Source organism: Ambystoma mexicanum, chromosome 3p (genome assembly GCF_040938575.1).
Source record: "Ambystoma mexicanum isolate Mex_15411 chromosome 3p, UKY_AmexF1_1, whole genome shotgun sequence".
Taxonomy (NCBI): Eukaryota; Metazoa; Chordata; class Amphibia; order Caudata; family Ambystomatidae; genus Ambystoma; species Ambystoma mexicanum.
This window is the reverse complement of record NC_090925.1, coordinates 1,168,545,706-1,168,565,572: the sequence shown is the minus strand read 5'-3', so window position 1 is coordinate 1,168,565,572 and position 19,867 is coordinate 1,168,545,706. Positions and strand designations below refer to the sequence as shown.

The 19,867-nt window shown below is 48.1% G+C and overlaps 1 protein-coding gene across 3 annotated transcripts in view; it reads right to left on the bottom strand.

Moving 5' to 3' along the window:
- The window catches only part of DDX46 (DEAD-box helicase 46), a 1,330,317-nt gene that overhangs the window by 534,321 nt on the left and 776,129 nt on the right, over window positions 1-19,867 (bottom strand). The window lies entirely within an intron of this gene.

The window sequence follows — 19,867 nt, the reverse complement described above, 5'->3', positions numbered from 1 at the left end:
CAGCTGAATTACATCAAAGCATACGGTCGGTATACCTTTTAAGCACGTCTGGACACAGGCCGCAGGCACAACCAAACATTCATGCACTGTAGAATGCAGCTATGCAAATCCGGCCTAACAGCGCGCAGACGTCCACAATGAAACACCTGACGTACCTCAACACCTCTGCCACTAGCATACAGCGAGTACCAGCAAAAAGAAAATTTGCTATAGCTGGCCACACAGTGAATCTTCAACAATAGCAGTCCATCGCATGCCACAAACAGCGCCCACCCATGTGCCTGATTTTTGGGTTGCTTAGTGTTAGCCTAGCCAGCCACCCAAGTCCTAAGCTGGAGAAAATGCAGAAAAGCATCTCTTAATCTAAAACTCTTAGAACCTCCACCACATTGACTACAGTCACTGAGGGCGTTCCAACCATAAAGCGCATTGAGGACATACAAATGGGGAAAGAGCACTATATAAATAACCAAATACAATACCATATTTGGTAGTGTCCATACCAGAGAGGTTAGGAAGAAGGCCAAAGAACTAGATGGCAAAAGAAAGGGCTTAACCTGCATGGCATGGCCATTTGGAGCATGTGGGATGTAAAAATGGCATTTAGCAATAGAAAAAGATATTGCATGACAGTTCACATGAAAGATAAGTAGAAGGGGTTCACTCCCACAAGCCTGTCCTAGACACTTGAAAAAGTTAACAAGAACATTTTACAGAAAACCACACGAAAGGGATACAAAGTACCCCGCAAGCACTCATTGGTAAGGTGGTGTGTGCTACATTAAAAATGACACATTTGTCTTACAAACCCATCCGGTGAGTGATCTCGTGTTTCCAGGTGACTTTGTGTTTAAGTGCCCCTAGCACTGCAAGTACCTAACTTCCCTGCTTCCAACCCCTGACTTCCCTCCCGCAGCCCTCGCTCTTTCCCCGCTTCCTGGTCTGCCACCTCCCGCCTCCTGACCCGCCCACAGTACCCAGATTGGCCCTTAAGACCTATTACCCAGGCCCTACTGTTGTAATTCTTACATCTAAACTACATTCCCAAAAACACTGACTATACTTAAACTGCTCCACTGAGTGGAGACTCACATCTAGATAGTCTGCACTACTATCTTTGTGGTCCTGTGTGCCTAATAGCATCCAGTGGTAGTCGAATTTAGAAAGTATGCCCAATATCATAACTGTGGTATAATTGAATCTAGAACGTGCGCCTAATAAGCATCACTGCTCCAAAGTAGAATTTAGTACCTCTACTTAACAGCGTAACTGTGGTATAGGTTAAGCTTAGAAAGTGTGCCTAGTATCAGCCTTTGCCAAAGTTTGCACTTAGAAAGTGTGAATAATATGATCCTGTGGTATAGTTGCATTTAGAAAGTATGCCTAATAGCGTAACTGTGGTATAGCTGAATTTAGATAGTGTGCTTAATATCACTGTACTAAAGTTTAAATTTAGAAAGAATTTAGAAGAATGCCTAATTAGCCTCACTGTACCAAGGTTGAATTTAGAAAGTGTACCTAATAACATCCCTGTAGTATAGCTGAATTAGATAGTGTGCCTAATAGCGTTACTGTGAATGTGAGCCTAATATCACTGTGGTATAGTTAAATCTTGAAAGTGTGCCTAATATCACCACTGTAGTATAGTTGAATCTAGAAAGTGTGCCCAATAGCATAACTGTGGTATAGCTGAACCCGAATAGTGTGCCTAATAGTGTCACTGTGTCAACGTTTGAATTTAGAATGTACACCTAATAGTGTAACTGTGAATGTGTGCCTAATATCACTGGTATAGTTAAATCTTGAAAGTGTGCCCAATACCACCACTGTGGTATAGTTGAATTTAGATAGTGTGCCTAATAGTGTCACTGTTAATGTAAAAGGATATTTGTACCGCGCACTATCACCACAGGAGTGGTCCTCTGGCGGCTCTGAAAGAGGGATGGGGGGGTGTGAGTTTGTGGGAATAAGCTGGAAAAGTGCAAGCGAGCAGTGATGTGCTGTTGGCAGCCTCAGCCCGGTGGGTACGTCGGTTGGGCTTGGGGTGTTTTACGGTCGGTAGTCATTGTGTGCTGTTGTGCAAGTCTATGTGCAGTTTGTTTTGTTGTTGCAGTGTAGTGGAGTTTGTGCGGATTGCTGCGTTTTAGGCTTGTGGTTGTGTTTGGTTAGAGTTTGAGAGGTGTATGCAGAGGGATGAAATGGTTAGTGGATTGGTTAGTTGGCATTGCTGTCCTTGCAGTTATGTCTAGGTGGTATGCTTGCTAACATTCACTATTCCAGCAGGGAGTGGTGCTTGCTAATTTCTATATTCTGTCTAGATGTGAGCCAGGCTAGTGATCGCAATTCCATTCAAGTGTTGCACTAGTCATCATTCACGGTTTCGTTTAAGTGTGGCACATGCTAACATTCACATTTCTATCTAGATTTACGCAGGCTAGGGTTTAAGAATTGCATCTAAGTGTGGCGCATGCTAACATTCACATTTCTATCTAGATGCAACTCAGGTTAAGAATTCCATCTAAGAGTGGCACGTGCTAACATTCACATTTCTATCTAGAGGCGACTTAGGCTAAGGTTAAGAATTCCATCTAAGAGTGGCACATGCTAACATTCACATTACTATCTAGATGCGACTTAGGCTAAAGTTAAGAATTCAATCTAAGTGTGACGCATGTTGACATGTATGCACTTGTTTAAAGGTGGCGCAGGCTAATCTTGACCGTTCTCCATAGGTGTGGCACTAGTTAACATTGGCTAGTCTGTTAGTGCGTAATGCAATGCAACATTTACAGTTCAGCCGAGAGCGGATTTAGGCTGGTGGTCACAAGTCACTCTAAGTATGCATGTTGTAAATGTTGTAAAATCTATGGCAGTCTACGTAATGGAGAGGTAAGGTAGAGCGTCAAGGGCTTTCTGGTGTACAGTAATTGCTCTACACCCCACCCAGGCCACACTCACAGTTTTGTGGGTGTCTGCTGGCTGCTGGCTTCCTTGGCTTCCTTTGCTTCCCCTGCGGACACCGGCACACACATCTTGGAACCGCCAATGTAGGATCCGCCCTTTGCCTTGGGCCCTTAGCCGCAGGGGCTGCCGGGCAGAGGGCTGCCTGGGGGGTTCAGTTAAGGCCAGAATGTGGACCAATCACGGATGCAGGGAGGATCGGGAGGCGGGCGCAAGGGAAGGGACGCAAGGGCCTGCTCCTGGCCACCGGCCCCCAAACAAATGGGCAAATTAACACTAAAGGTGCTTTCAGGGGCACACACCCACCGCGCTCCTTGGATGGCTAATGGAGCCGGTGAAACACACGCGAGTCGGTAGACTCGATGGGTATAGTGGATGGACCAATGCGAGGGAGGGAGGGCGGATCGGGAGGCGGGCGGGCTGTGGAACCAAGAAGGGGGTGCGGGGAGGGAAGGGACGCAACGGCCTGCTCCTGGCCATAGGCCCACAAACAAATGGGCAAATTAACATCAAATCTTTGAACTTAGAAATTGTACCCATTAAAGTATCTGTGGTATAGCTGAATTTAGAAAGTGTGCCCAATATCATCACTGTGCTAAAATTTAAATTTAGAAAGAATTTAGAAGTATGCCTAATTAGCCTCACTGTACCAAGGTTGTATTTAGCACCTAATAACATCACTGTATTATAGCAGATTTAGATAGAGTGCCTAATAGCGTCACTGTGAATGTGTGCCTAATATCACTATGGTATAGTTAAATCTTAAAAGTGTGCCTAACATCACCACTGCGGTATAGGTGAATCTAGAAAGTGTGCCCAATAGCGTAACTGTGGTATAGCTGAACCCGAATAGTGTGCCTAATAGCGTCACTGTGAATCTGTGCCTAATATCACTATGGTATAGTTAAATCTTGAAAGTGTGCCTAATGCCACCACTGTGGCATAGGTGAATTTAGATTGTGTGCCTAATAGCGTCACTGTGCAAATCTTTGAACTTAGAAAGTGTCCCTATTGATTATCTGTGTTATAGCTGAATTTAGAAATTGTGCCTAATACCATCAGTGTAGCATAGTTGAATCTAGCAAGTGTGCCTAATAGCATCACTGTGATATAGTTGAATCTAGAAAGTGTACCTAATATCATCACTGTGGTATAGTTGAACTTCGAAAGAGTACCTAACTAGCGTCACTGTGTTACAGTCGAATCCTGACATTACAACCAAACCCTAACCACGGCATGAGTCCATCCCGCCCAACGAGGTCCACAGAAAGAACCTCACTCTGGCGCACCTCTCTCCCCCTCTCCCTAATTCCCTTCCCCTCCCACCCCAAACCATCCCACCCTCCACCACACTCTCAGCCCACTCCCCATCCAACTTGCAAGCCAGACGAAGCCTCCGATCCCAAACCAGCCTACCCTCCACCACGCTCCCACCCCACCCCCTATCCAAACATCAAGCAAGAGGAGCCCGATGGCGAGCTGACCATCCTAAGACCCCGTCCCTCCAAGTCTTAAACGCATCATGCCCGCACTCCCAGCCCCTCCAGCATACCACCCTTCCAGACACACCTAGTCCCATCACCTTCCCCTCCCCCTTTCGCCGCTTCAACCCCCCGCCAACATCCTCCACCGACCTCACACTTTCCCCTCCCTAAAAACAGCACGTCTCGCCATGGCAAGAACAGTGGCCGCATGCCCATCAGCCTCCGATCCCCCCCACCCCCTTCCCTCTCACACACACCAACTGCAATAAAAACCCTGAAAAAAAGGAAACTGACCTGGTCTCCTTCAATCTCCAATCACTCCTCGCCCCTCCTGTCTCGACCCACCACCTCAATCTCCCAATCTCCCAATCTCGAATATCACCCGCTTCGAACCCATTTTCCTTGATTTTTCTCCAACCACAACTAGAACCCTCAACCAATAGCCGCCATCCAAATAAACCATCCCACCCTCACTCTTCTAGGAGACTTCAACATCTGGCTAGACATACCCACCAACCCTATGACCCACTCACTGGTCGACTGCCTTGATGCGCTTAACCTCCGCCTCCACATAAAAGGGCTAACTCACTCTAAAGGACACACCCTTGATGCCATCTTTAGCTCCCACGACTAGATACATCTAAGCCCCCCCCACACCTATCATCTGGTCTGATCACTTCATTGTGCCTTTCACCATTCACTCACCTGGCCCCCCTCCCCATACTCGAACCAGAACCCCCGAATCAACGCAAATGCTGGAAGAAACTAAAAATCCTCCTGGACCTAGCCAACGCGCTCCTTCAATCTCCTTCCCCAACCACCCCACGCAATCAACCCTTAACCACCGACGCCTTTGACTCATGGCTCAATATCTCATTAATCCCACTCACCCCCACTTGCCCATCCTCCCCTCGCTGTTGCCCTTTGCCCAGATGGTTTACACCAGAACTGAAGACTGCAAAACAACTGTATAAATTGCTCGAAGGCAAATGGCAGAAAGAAAAAAGCTTCCTGAATAGATCCACCCTAGCCCGGCACCATCAACACTACAAAGACAAAATCTGAAAAGCAAAAAAAGTCCCCTTCAACTCTCGAGTTCTCAACTGTGAAAACCCCAGCAAGGAACTCCACAAAATCATCTCTGAATTCACCAAACCAACCTGTACCACTACCCAATCGACCCCTTCTCAGTCACTCTGCGACTCCCTCTCCCTCCACTTATACACCACTGCTCTTGAAAGAACAAATTCTCTAAACAAACTGGCCCTCATGACCCCGCCACGTAATCCTCCCACCTTACCTGTCACTCCCCCGCCTGCCCCAGCAACTGCAACCCAACCCACCTTCGACTCACACCAATATCAACAGACCAATTTCTCAAACTTCTCTCTGCCCGGAAACCATCCGGCTGTCCCCTTGGCCACTGCCCCGCCTCAACCCTCAAAGAAATGTTCGCATCTACCTGCGCAGGAGAGCACGCACAAACCATCATAAATGACTCGCTCTCGTCAGGAATTTTCCCTGACGCCTTCAAAATTGCTCATGTCAAGCCTCTTCTAAAAATAAAAACCTTCCCTCGACCCTCTCGACCCCAAAAACTACCGCCCCCATCTCAAACACCAGGTTACTTGCTAAACTCGAACCGCATACTCCCAACTAAATGCCTTTGTCGAAGCCAACAATCTCCTAAACCCTGCACAATCAGGCTTCAGGCCTCGACCGAAACCACTCTGACCTCAATCTGGGACGAACTTAAAACCACTGCAGACTCTGCGGGTTGCGCTGCACTAATCCTTCTAGACATATCTGGCGCCTTTGTACCCAATCAACCACACAATCCTTCTCAACCGCCTCCACTCACTAGGAATCCGTGGAAAAGCTCTCAAGTGGATAGCATCCTTCCTCAACAATAGGAACCAAATAACCCTCCTCTCCTCCTTTGCCTCCACCGCCCGACCAGTCAACATCGGAGTTCCACAAGGAGCGTGCCCATCATCCCTCCTGTTCAACCTCTATATGTCCACCCTCCCAGCAATAATCCTCTCGCACAATATCCTGTGCTATAACTACGCAGACGACACCCAATTAATCCTAAAACTCCTCAACTCAAACCCCAACTGTCAGCCCGACCTCGCTGCCTACCTCCTTGACATTGATCATTGGATGACCACAAACTACCTCCTCTTAAACCCCACCAAAACTGAAATCATGGTGTGCGGCAACAGCGAGCTACTCCCCCACCCTCTACCCTACCCATCATCCATGGGCAATCCACCAACCACCTCAACCACAGTTAAAAACCTTGGATGCACTCTCGACTCTGACCTTACCCTCTCTCGCTAAATCAACAATGTCCAAGTCCTGCCATTACCACCTCAGAATTCTTAGTCGCACTTTTCCGTACCTCTCCTTTCCCAACAGACTTACCGCTGTCCAATCTATTGTAATGTCAAGACTGGACTATGCCAACTCCCTCTACCTCTGGGTCCAAGCATACCACCTCATTAAACTACAAAGAGCACAACGCGCTGCTGCCAAATTGCTTCTAGCACTTGGCACAAGAGATCACAACTCTCCAGCTCTCAGAACTCTCCACTGGCTCCCGGTTGGACAAAGGGTGACTTTGGATGTAGACGGAACAGACGATGCGGATGGAACGACAGAACGGATGGAACGACAGAACGGATGGAACGACAGAACGGATGGAACGACGGAACGGATGGAACGACGGAACGGATGGAACGACGGAACGGATGGAACGACGGAACGGATGGAACGACGGAACGGATGGAACGACGGAACGGATGGAACGACGGAACGGATGGAACGACGGAACGGATGGAACGACGGAACAGATGGAACGACGGAACAGATGGAACGACGGAACAGATGGAACGACGGAACAGATGGAACGACGGAACAGATGGAACGACGGAACAGATGGAACGACGGAACAGATGGAACGACGGAACAGATGGAACGACGGAACAGATGGAACGACGGAACAGATGGAACGACGGAACAGATGGAACGACGGAACAGATGGAACGACGGAACAGATGGAACGACGGAACAGATGGAACGACGGAACAGATGGAACGACGGAACAGATGGAACGACGGAACAGATGAAGTGGATGGAACAGATGAAGTGGATGGAACAGATGAAGTGGATGGAACAGATGAAGTGGATGGAACAGATGAAGTGGATGGAACAGATGAAGTAGATTAAGTGGATGGAACGGATGGAGTTGGTGGAACGGGTGGAGTAGATGAAACATAGGGAGGGGACGGATGGAACCGATGAAAATGGATGAAGTGGACGGAATGGATAGAGTGGACGGAACGGATAGAGTGGACGGAACGGATAGAGTGGACGGAACGGATAGAGTGGACGGAACGGATGGCGCGGATCAAGTGGATAGAATGGATGAGTGGATAGAATGGATAAGTGGATAGAATGGATGAAGTGGATAGAATGGATGAAGTGGATAGAATGGATGAAGTGGATAGAATGGATGAAGTGGATAGAATGGATGAAGTGGATAGAATGGATGAAGTGGATAGAATGGATGAAGTGGATAGAATGGATGAAGTGGATGGGAAGGATAGAGTGGGTGAGTGGAGTGGATGGAACAGAAGGAACAGATCTAAGCGGATGGAGCGGATCTAAGCTGATACAAAAAGAACGAGAAACAGGTTGGCAGAAAAGTCACGATCCACAGCACTTGTATATAAACAAATAAACAGTAGGCAAAGAGGCTGCAGGTGTCTGGGAAGTGTGGATATACTGCCAATATAGTTCCACTGTGGTAAAGTCAATTTGAACACGAGAGGGTCCCAGTCTCACTGCGCCAAGAAATTTTGCAAATAGGAACTTGAAATCCAAAAGATTTATTCAAGGAACAGCCTGTAACGTGTTTCAAGCCTTAACCAGCTCTTCATCTGAGGCTGAGATTCGACATTGAATACAAACAAAATAACCAAAGAATAAATTATGCAATCATACATTGTTGTAACAAAGAAAGAGAGAAAGAAGAGGAAAAAATTGCCAATTGCAACAAAATAAATTAAAGCAAAACAAAGACAGGCATAACATCCAGGGGAAAAAGTAGGAGGTAAGTTTGCGAAATTACACAATGCAATTTATCATCGAGTTAATGTTAGGCAAAACAGAAAGCCCATTAAGCACAAAGAAAGAAATTAAAAAAGTTGTTTGAAACAATACCACATTTAGATGGAGTTGATTGGAAGGTAGGTGATCAATAATTCAAGAAAAGCAAAACAGAGGGGGAGAAAAAACAAATGATAAATAAATTACAGATTTGCTATCCAGGTAACCACAGCAGCGCAATCAAAAACAAACTAGCTCATTAACTGTAAAAAACAAAGTATATATATTGGTACAGCTTGTATTGAGACGAGCCCACAAGCCAGAGGAATTTTTACCTTGAATGGATGTAGGACCAGGAAATTATGATGTAAGGACAATGCCAAGAAACCTCTGTAAAAGTAAGAATAAACTAAGGGGGTTCCCCAAATTGCATAAGGTAAGGAAGAATAGGTGATAGATTCTTCCAGTCAGGTACAGCAGCAAGATGCAACCCCCGACCATGAAGATATGCAAGATTCACAGATGCAGGCCACTTCAAGTCCCTTCACAGGATGGGGGTTAGGAGGGAGGAAGACTGTTCCAGTGAGTTTCCGCACAGAGGCGACAACAGACAATCTTACAGACGCAGAGTCCTCCTTAGGACAGGATCCCTTGCTGCTGGGACACTGAAATTTGGCGAGAGCGCAACTGGTACCACAAGCTGGTGACAACGAAAGATAACCAAAGATCCAGGTGCAACTGCAGAATAGTGACTGTTAGCGAGGTAGCCCACGAGAGAGCTGGCCAGTCCACCGGGTGGTCCAGGGAAACTTCCAAAAGGCTCCGGGCGACTGGCTCCGGCTGGAGAAAGCGTCAAGACTAGTTGGTCCCACTAGATGAAGGGCTGAAGCACCGCTCAGGGTCTTCGGAGATCAGGTAGTCCAACAGGGATTCACCAAGCCAAACACAGGAAGGGATGATAAGTGTCTTCTTCGGATCTTCAGTAGGCTGTTCGCCTACAAGAGATTCTTGGCTGCTACGCTGATCTGAAGAAATGGCTGTCGCAGCTCTCCTTATCCAAAATCCAGGCTTGAAGCAAGTCCAAGCCCACCAATGGTAAGTATCTGTAGCATTCAAACATTCAGTAGTTGTCCCCGATTGGACAACTACTAGTTTCACTCATGCCCCACACATACACTCTAGCAAAATTCTACATCATCTGTGGTGCCAGACAGTGCCACCCCCTTCCTGGGCCACACGAATAAAAGAACCACTAGCCAGTGAAAGCAGCAGCTTTCCCAAGCAAGTGCATGACCTTATAAGGAATTTACTGACCTGGCAAGGCAGGAAGAAGACCAAACAACAATATGGACAAAGAAAAATATTCTTGTGGCACAGACCTTTTAGGGCACTAGCCACATTTAGTAGCCATACACAATACCTAATCCTGACCTTGGGGAGGCTATATGAGGAATAATACATGGGAGGAGACAGCCTCTGGGGAGATGTCATGGCTTCACTGGATGAGGCATGGTATCCCCCATATGCCCATGAATAAGACCCCTTGATACCCAATGCCTGATGGCCCATTGCCATTCATCTACACACCCCCTTTAGGGAAAATGGAGAAACCTTTTCCCAAAACCATGTAGGCCAAACTTACATTTATTATTTAAAATATATTTCATTTATAAAGCAGACATACAACCCGAAGGCACTGAGGCGCTGCTACAGGCCAGTTACTTGAAAAACAAACAAGGGGGAGAAGACAGTATACAGGGTGATGAGCAGGTAGGCAACATTCTAGGTAAACAACCAAGTTGTGAGGGTTTTTTGGATTAACCAGTATGAAAGTTCGGCTCTTAGTGCAGGAGGCAGAGCGTGCCACCGTGTGGCAGCAATATAGGGGAAACTAGAGCCGCCGGCTTTGGCTCGCCTGACTGAGTTGGAGAAGGCAGTGAGCACACACAGTTCTAGTTGGTCTGAATGACTGAGTTCTGGAGATTTTCATGGAGAGGTGGGGGGCAGAATTAGAGAGTCACTTGTGGGTGATGCAATGTTTTGAATAGGATATGCTCATGAATGGGGAGTCAGTGTACTGCTCTCCTGGCTGTGGAAATGTGAACCCTCTTGGGAATGTTGAGGGCAGCTCTGAAAGCAATGTTTTGTATTATTTGAAGCTTGTGCAAGTTTTTAGATGAAGTAATGGCAAAGAGGACAATGTAATCAAGCCTGGAGTCAATGACTGCAATAGTGAGGCAGCTCTTAAGTAGTTTGGTTCCATATGCTGCTGATGAGGCGGGCCAGTGAGAGGGTAGCGTCAAGGTAGATGCCCAGTGTCGTCACTGAGGAGGAGACTGGGACCAGGATGTTATCTGTATTGCAGGCAGAGTATTGGGCATTGAGGTATTTTAGAAGGGCAGGGGTCCCTACTAGCAGGAGCTCCGTCTTATTCTGTTCAAGTACAAATGGTTTTCTGCCATACAGAACTGAATGGTGGAGTAAGCGTTAAGAGTGTTGGAATCATCTGCATAGTTGCCTGTGAGCGGGAGCAGAATCTGTCTCATCAGCATAGTTGGTGTAGGCTGCGCCAATGGAGTCCAGTATGTGAAAGAGGGGCCTTGTAAATCTATTGTAGAGCGTCAGAGATATGCATGAGCTTTGAGGAACCCCACAAGGGATGGACGTAGGTGCAGCACTGCCATTCTCGGCAAACAGTCATGACTCTCCCTTTCAAGAAGGAGGCAATCCATAAGGTGGCTTCAGGAAAAAAGTTAGCTGAGGTGTTGAGGTGGTGATTTTGGGGTCAACTTGTTTGAATGCAGCAGAAAGACCCAGAAGGAGGACGAGGGGCTGGTTTCCCATTGTCCCTAATCACATCCATCTGTTTTTTTAGATCTGGCAGTGCTGTTTTTGTGCTGTGGCCTGGGCAGAAACCAGACTGGCGTGCTCCCAAGATATGGTGAGTTTCTAGGAAGTGTTGTACTGGGTCTAGGGAGGGTTTCTTCAGGAGAGGAAGTACCCAGGCTTCCTTAATGCTTGCTGGAACTAATCCAGTGGAGAAGGAGGTGTTTATAAAGGCTGTATATAAATGGGACTAGGATTTCAGAACAATCCTCGATGGAAGCTGGACAGATGTTCCCTTTGCACCTTAAAGGTTTTTAGCGTCTGAGGATTGCTGAGACTTCTAGTTCTGTAATCATTTTGAAGTGGAACTGTGTGGTGGCCAGATTCTGGCGGGAAGGGCGAGATGCTGTGACTGGGAGGCAGGGAGAAGTGAGCAAGCTGGCTTGTTTGGCGAGTATTGTTTTTTGAGCAACTCAATTTTATTCAACATTGTTGTTTGAATGTTAGTACACTAGGCCTCATCCTTAATTAGTGAAGGATGGGAGGGTGGCATGAGATTTGAGCTCTCTAAGGATAGCGAAGATCTCTCTGGTATCTGATTTGGCATTAGCAATGCATGAGTTGAAGGTGGAGAATTTGGCAACAATGGTTGCTTGCTTGTAAAGCAGGGCTGCTTTAGTGCAGTCCAATTTTGAGGCTACAGACTGTGCTCCATCCCTGGTCTAAAATGTAAAATCTCCAAGACTACCTTTTCCAGTTCTTAGTATCCACCATATAGAACTGGCTCATCATTCAGAACCGTTCAAGGTGATTTTTCAAGTGATCTGTATTAATCAACATCAATGGACTCCTTTTCCCTCAGTCATCCAATTACTACGATATGATTTGATATGGCATTTGTAACGCGCCTATACACAAGTGTTTCAAGGCGCGATGAGGCGGGGGGGGGGACAAGGGGAGACAGACAGCGATCCTACTAGGCCAGGTGTCATTCAGATCGCGCAAGTGCAAGAGTTGAGGGGAAGGGAAAAGTGAATGGGGGAGAGGGGAAAGTGCAGTACAGGATTATTATCATACAGCATAAATAACAAGGGCCAGCTGGTGGCAAGTGCGAGGTAAGTGCAGACAAGTGCTGGGAAGGGGGGCTGTAGGAATACAGACAGTCCCGTAGTGCAGGGGTTGCCAGGGAGGCAGTGCAGGGGAGAGTGGCTGGGCCAAGGACCGAGAACGGTGAGTGGCCCAGTTGCAGATTCAGTGCAGTTTCAGTAGTATTAGCAGGGAAGAGGGGGAGAGAAAGCAGAGGCAAAGAGGAAGGTTTTGAGGTGCTTCCGGAACCGGAGATGGTTCTCCAAGTTTCAGGGAGGCAGGAAGGCTGTTCCAGAGGGAGGCCCCTGCAGCGGAGAGAGCTCTGCCCCCAACTCGTTGTTTGGAGATGCGGCTGACCCTGAGGGAGTTGGAGGCGGATGAACGAAGAGCTTGAGAAGGAAGATATTTAGGAAGAGAGAGTTGAAGGTATTTTGGCCCAAGGCCCCAGACGGCCTTGTGGACAATGCAGAGGGTTTTGAACTTGATCCTCGCAGTCACTGGGAGCCAGTGTAGTGATTTCAGTCCTGGAGAGATACGGTCCCTGGGCTTGAGGTCAAGGACAAGTCTCGCAGTCCTGTTCTGGATGAGTTGCAAAGGGCGAAGAGTAGAAGCGGGCAGATTTCGATAGAGGCTGTTACAGTAGCCCAGCTTCGAGAGAACCAGGGCTATAGAGACAGTGAGCTTCGAGGGAAGGAGAGGAAAGGAAGGATACCTCTGAGGTGTAGTTGGTAGTGTGACTTCTTAGAGACGTCGGATATGTGAGGAGAGAAGGAGAGTGTGGAGTCGAAGATGAGCCCACGGTTTTTTGCCTTGCAGGTAGGAGCAGGAAGAGGGCCCAGAGGGGCCGGCCAGAGAGCTGCAGGGAAGGAGGGAGTGGGTGTGCCGATGAGTATAATCTCAGTCTTACTGGCATTAAGGCAGAGGTCGTTGGCGGCACACCATTCCTGGATAGCAGAAAGACAGTCAGAGATGAGGGAAGGAGAAGAGGGGGCCGAAGGTAGCCTGAAAATGAGCTGGGCATCATCTGCATAGCACTGAAAGTTGGGGCAGAAAGCGGCGATGCGGTGGGCGAGAAGTGCCAGATACTGGTTGAACAGCCAGGGAGAGAGGTTAGATCCCTGGGGGACACCACAGGTAGAGAAAAAGATGTCAGAGGAAAGACCCCAGTTGGACCTGGGAGGGTCGATTGGAGAGGAAAGAGGTCAGCCACGCCAGAGCCTGACCAGTGATACCCAGGTTATCACGGAGACGGTTGAGCAGGATGGTATGGTTGACAGTATCAAAGGCAGAAGAGAGATCAAGCAAAATGAGAACACATGGAATGTTAGAGTCAAGGTTCGAGAGCAGGTCCTCACAGATGTTCAGGAGAGCAGTTTCCGTGCTTCTGGCAGCTCTGAAGCCAGACTGATTGTCATGAAGACTACCAACAGATTCAGCATGGAGATTAAACTGGGAGATGGCCAGTTTCTCCAGGAGCTTGCCCAGGAAGGGAGTGATAGAGATTGGGCAATAGTTAGCTGGGCAGGAAGGGTCGGAAGAGGGTTTCTTAAGAAGGGGGTGCACAAGGGAGTGCTTGAGAGGGGATGGGAAGACTCCAGAGGCGAAGGAGTGATTGCAGAAGTCAGCAAGGGCAGGAGCCAAGGTGTCGATGTGGTCCTTGATAGTCTTGGAGGAACAGGGGTGGACCTGTTTTGACAAGACTTTCATAGACCGGACTTGTCTTGAAACCTCGTCAGCAGAAAAAAGGGGAAAGGCAGAGAAGGAGGGAGGTGGGGTGGCTACAGAAGGGCCAGAGGAAGGGCAGGGAATAGAGGGGGCGAGGTGATAGGAGGAGAGTGAGGACAGGATGTCCTGAGTTTTTGAAATGAAGTGAGAGGCCAGTGCCCTGCAGAGGGCCTGGGAGGGGACAGGAGAGGTAGAGACTGCAGCAGGATTGGCCAGCTTCTTGCAGATTTTAAAGAGTTCGGCCGAATTGTTAGATGCCACAGAGATGCGGGCTTGGATAAGGGCTCTCTTCTTGTTGAGAACGGAGAGCCGGTATTGTCTTTGGAGCAGGCGACAGGCCAGTTTGTCAGAGGATGAACATGAAGCACGCCATTTCCTCTCTGCTACCCTGGACTTGCATTTGAGGGTGACGAGATCCGAGTCATACCAGGAGTTACATTTGGCTTTGGGTTTCAGGCGGATTCTCATGACAGAGGCAAAGATGTCAAGAGTATCAGATATAGCAGGGTGGAGAGGGCTGTGTCAGGGTGGGAGTCAGCCGAAGGGGGAGGAGGGGGCGGAAAGGTGGCAGCGAAAGCCTCAACTGACACACGCTCCATGGGTCGGATGACCGCAAAGGAAGGTGGCAGTGATGGGGGTGGCTTTGCCTGTGGGGTAGGGAGGGTGAGGAGGGAGGAGAGGAGAAAGTGATCACTCCAGAAGAGAGGAGTGGAGAGAGGGACAGAGAGGGGAAGGTCAGAGGAGATCAGGGCATCAAGAGTGTGCCCTGCAGAATGAGTCGGCCCAGACGGGAGAATAGAGAGTGAGAGTGAGTCGCAGAGGTCGCGAAAGAGTCCAGAGGGGGGACAGGAGGCATCCAGGTGGATGTTGAAGTCTCCAAGAAAGAGGAGTTGAGTGGTTGAGGACAGGAGTGAGGAGAAGTCCGCCCACTCGGAGAGGAAGGAGGACATATGACCAGGTGGCCGATAGATAGATAGCCATGGTAAGGGAATGGCTAGGAGAGAGAGTCGGCAGACAAGACATTCAAAAGAGGAGTAGGTCTGCGTGGGAGTAACAGTGGCAGGAATCCACTCAGGGAAGATAAGGGCCACACCCGCCCCAGCACGGTTGGGCATGGGCACGGAGAGGATCTTGTAACCGTCAGGTAGGAGTGTGTCAAAGCTGGTGACAGAGCTGGCCGTGAAGCATGTCTCAGTGAGACCGAGTATGTCAAGGTCAAGCTCCTCAAGAAGGCAGCAGATATCAGAGGAATGTTTGACGGCAGAGCGAGAGTTAAGAGTGGCAATGTGGAGAAGGTTGCCATCTTTGAAGGACTTACGGAGAGGGGTACAGGACGAGGAAGAAGGAAAGTACAATGCAGAGCAGACGGAGCATCAAGCTCAATGAACATTCTAGTTGCAACAATTGATCTGCTGCCACCAGCTTGTCTTTAGGCACATATGAAAGTAACCAAAAATCCCAAGTGTAAAAAGCTAGGGTGATACAAAAGATTACCATTGCACTGCATTACAAGATCCTGTAGACAATGTTAAAAAGTTACAAAGGGGAAACATAGTTTCCCAGTACTGATAGTCTTAAGGACTGATCAGTTTTCTCAAAACAAATGAGCAAAAGGGAGGGGAAGCGGAAGGTTTTACCTTCCCCCTCAAAAAATCACAACAGGTTAAAAAACAGAGCAAAAAGAAAGGGGGGGTCCATAGAAACTATGGAGTGACAGTTGCAAAGAGAACAATCTTTCCTACCAGTGACTTTGACAACGTGCACATGACAAGCTGGCAGCAGCTGTTTCATTTTCACCATTTGTGATATTTTTCTCATGCACTTTTGTATTTACTGTGAGCGCTTCTAAAGGTTGCTAGCACACTAAAATGGCTGCTGCTTTCGTGGGGAAAGCGGCTTTGTGTGCGAGCCAGAAGATGGGTCTGGGACTGTATAGTCCCAATCCACAACCTCTGGTGGTTGAATATCTGTCACGTGGCAGATGTGATGCCCAGTGCTTGTCCATGACTGAACAACCCTGGGGTGTGAAAGTTGCAGATACCTACCATTGGTGGGCTTTGGCTTGCTCCCAGTCTCGATCTTAGATAAAAGGAGGATTTCCTGCAGCAGTTTAGATCTGCAATGGCGCCAAGACTTCTACAACGAAGCGCACCCCTCCGACGACCCATGCACCCGACAAGCATCGAATCCAGTGATTGGCCCGGTGAAGCCATTGTCGTTTGCCTGATCTCAGAAGACCCTCATTGCTTCGAGCACGGAACCCGTGGGACAAATCAGTCTTGACCCTTGCTCAAGGATCTATGCCTTCTGAGCCTTCGGAAGTGTCTCTGAACCAACCAGTAAATTGATCAGCTGCCTACTGGACTACCTCGCTGCAGTAGTTATTCCGAGCAGAGCCATGGAGCATTGCTGTTCTTCAGCTTGTGCCACAAGTGGCCCGCTCCAGCATTTTCAGCCATCTCACTGCAGGGGAGCTGTCATACAGCTGTTTCTGCGTTTGCCGCTGTACGATAGCCTGTCACCGCCGGACCTTTGTTGGATCTGGTCTTCCTATTTCCAAGGTGTTTCCCGTGGACATCTCATGCAGAAACTGCCCGTTGTCTACATTAGGGTCTGCACCTGGAAGCTGTCCAGAACAGATTCCAGTGCACTGCGACCGAACAAAAGTCAATCCGCAAGGAGTACGTTTCTTACCTTCAACTCCAGTTCTCCAGCATTGGCATCTTTCATAGATTCACATGCTTTGAATATTCACAGTCGTCAGGCTGGGAATGCTCGGTTACCTACTTCCTACTTTGAGTAGAGAAAAAAACACGTTTTGTAGTCTATCCTCCTCATTATGGGTATTGTGATGAATCCGATTATGTGATGAATCCGATTATGTCATCACTCCTTTCCCTAAGATAGCCTCTCCCTATGTGGTCAGGGCACAGCAGCTGCTACCTGATCCTCACCCTGGGGGGCAGCCATATGAGGGAGGACAACCTGTGGTGAGGCGAAAATAACATGCGCCCCCCCCCCCCGAATTTCCCTTCAAGGATGACACCTCCATGCCACATACCCTGATGGCATGTTTTAACCCTGTATCTCACACACCTGTCAGCTCTACTCATAATATTCACCCACGTCATCCATAGACCAATATAGTAACAACTGGGACGAGGAAGAGACAGGACGCAGTAATGATCACTCCCAATGACACTCCATCCCAACTTCCTCCACATTACCCGACGAACGGCCTGACATCGACTGGGACGAGAAAGATGGAGCAATACAGGGGACTACGACCAGCAAACCAATACAGTGATTGCTCCATCAGGCCGGGAAGTTTAAATGCACGGCTGCTGATGAACGCAAAGTGAAAGAACATGAGGAAACGGAACACAGAGAAGGGAGAAAGAGAGCTGGAGAGGCCTGGAGATATCACGACCGGATCTCACACGGGTCAGATCGATATGGGCAGGAACGCTGTGGAAAACGGTGTGGCAGAAAACCCAGAGCGCGAAGAGAGACGGTCAGCTGAAAAAGCCCACCGCCTGAGGTAACGAGGTAGTGGGGACCACGTCTACTGAAACAGGACAGGGGAGAAGCTTTGTGATTAACAGGACACATGCCAAGCCAACAGAATGACAAGAGAGCACAAAGGACACTCACAGCCCCCAGTAAGCGTAAGCCCAGAGCAGTTAAACGGGATACCGCTTTGCTGGAAAGTGCATGCAGTTTTGGGGAAGTAATACGAGAAACGCAGAGAGAAGATTGTCATGAGAATACTGCGTTTACAAAGCTTGCTACGGGTGCTGAGCCACTATTTAAAAGGAAGGAATATCAATATCCTCTCACCCTGGCTCTTCAATTTCTATAGTCCGCACTAATCTGCTGCTCTTCCCCATCGTCTAGCTCTATCAGGCACCCATTGGACGCCCCCCCTCCTCTCCTCCCTCTCTCCTATAACACCTGATGTTTCTAGACCAGTCCGGTATATGAAAGTGTCATTTAAACAGGGGATCCCTTGCACCTCCAGAACCATTAAGGACAACATTGTTTCCCTCGCTCCAGCCTTGGCCAATTTCTGTAATCACTCCTTTGCCACCGGATCTTTCCCCTCTTCCTAAGCACTCCCTTGTGAACCCGCTACTAAATAAGCCCTCTGTCGACCCCTCCTGTCCGGCTAACTATTGCCCGATCTCCATCACTCCATTCCTGGGCAAACTCCTAGAGAAGTTGACCATCTCCCAGCTAACCCTCCACACAATCTGTTGGTTGCCTCCATAACAATCTGTCTGGCTTCAGAGGAATGGAAACTGCTCTCCTGAACACCAGTGAAGATATGCTCTCTAACCTAGACTCCAGCACTCTACTGTGCCCTCATCCTCCTTGACCTATCTGCTTTTGACAGTCAATCAAGTCATCCTGATTAACTGATTCCGCAAGAACCTTGGCATCACGGTTCAGGCCCTGGCTTGGCTGACCACCTTCCTCTTGGTCCAACCATCCCAGGTCCAGCATGGGTCATTTCTTTTTATTTTTTTATTTATTTGTTTTATAATCCAAGCAGATTTTTTTTATAAAAGAAGATGATTACAAGTCAGTCAGTAAAAAAGAAGACTAATCTTTAAATTTAAATTTTAAAGTGAATTCCCCGCTGTTGTTGAAACCGTATTCAAGGCCTAAAGCGGCAGCATCACTTTAATGATGTGTTGAATGAGGTTCACTCTTGCTAGTAACCATTTCGGTTTGTCTCCTATCAGTTTGTACCAGCAGTGTTCCTCGTCTTGGAGTTCGAAGTTAGAGAAGGTATTTTTCAGGTATATAGAACGGATGGTTCGTGTTGCTGGACAGGTCATGAGTAGGTGGCGAATGGTTTCCTTTGTCGTTGTGGATTTGCAGCTACGATAACTATTTGTTCGGGCCAGGCCTCTCGTTGCCAGAACTTCGTTTGTTTCCAGTAAGTTCAATCGGGTTTTCAGGAAAAAAATTCTGTGCCGTCTTCTTGGAAATAGTTTAAGATGAACAAGTTACTTCTTACCTTGTAACGTTCTTTCGATGGGATGTTCCTCCGACGTATTCCTTATCTTAGATATCTACTTCCAGCTCTGCTGGCCTCGGAACATTTTTCTCTAGAGGGCGCTGAGGAGGAATCCAAGTTGTAAAATCGTGTAAAGGTATGGACGGACGACCATGTGGCGGCCGCACAAATGTCTTTAACCGGCACTCCCCTTTTGAGGGCCGATGAAGCTGCAATACCTCTGGTCGAATGAGCCCTAAGGTTTTGAGGGGGCTCTTTTCCTGCCAGTTTATAACATTCCAAAATGGCTAGAATGATCCATCTGGAAATGGTCTGCTTAGTTATCGGTAACCCCAGCTTGTGACCTGTGTAGTCTACAAACAGCTGGTCTGCTTGTCTTATCCTGGCCAGTCTACTGATGTAAAAACTTAAAGCCCTTCTAGGGTCCAGCCTGTGTAACCTCTCTTCCTCTTTCCCCGGATGAGGAGGAGGATAGAAAGATGGCAGGGTAATCTTCTGAGTGATATGGAATTCAGAAACTACCTTCGGGAGGAAATTAGGCTTCACTTGCAGGACAACTTTGTCTTTGTGAAAGATTGTATGAGGGGGTTTACAAGGAAGAGCTTGTAACTCGTTCACCCTTCTAGCAGATGTAAGTGCTATTAAT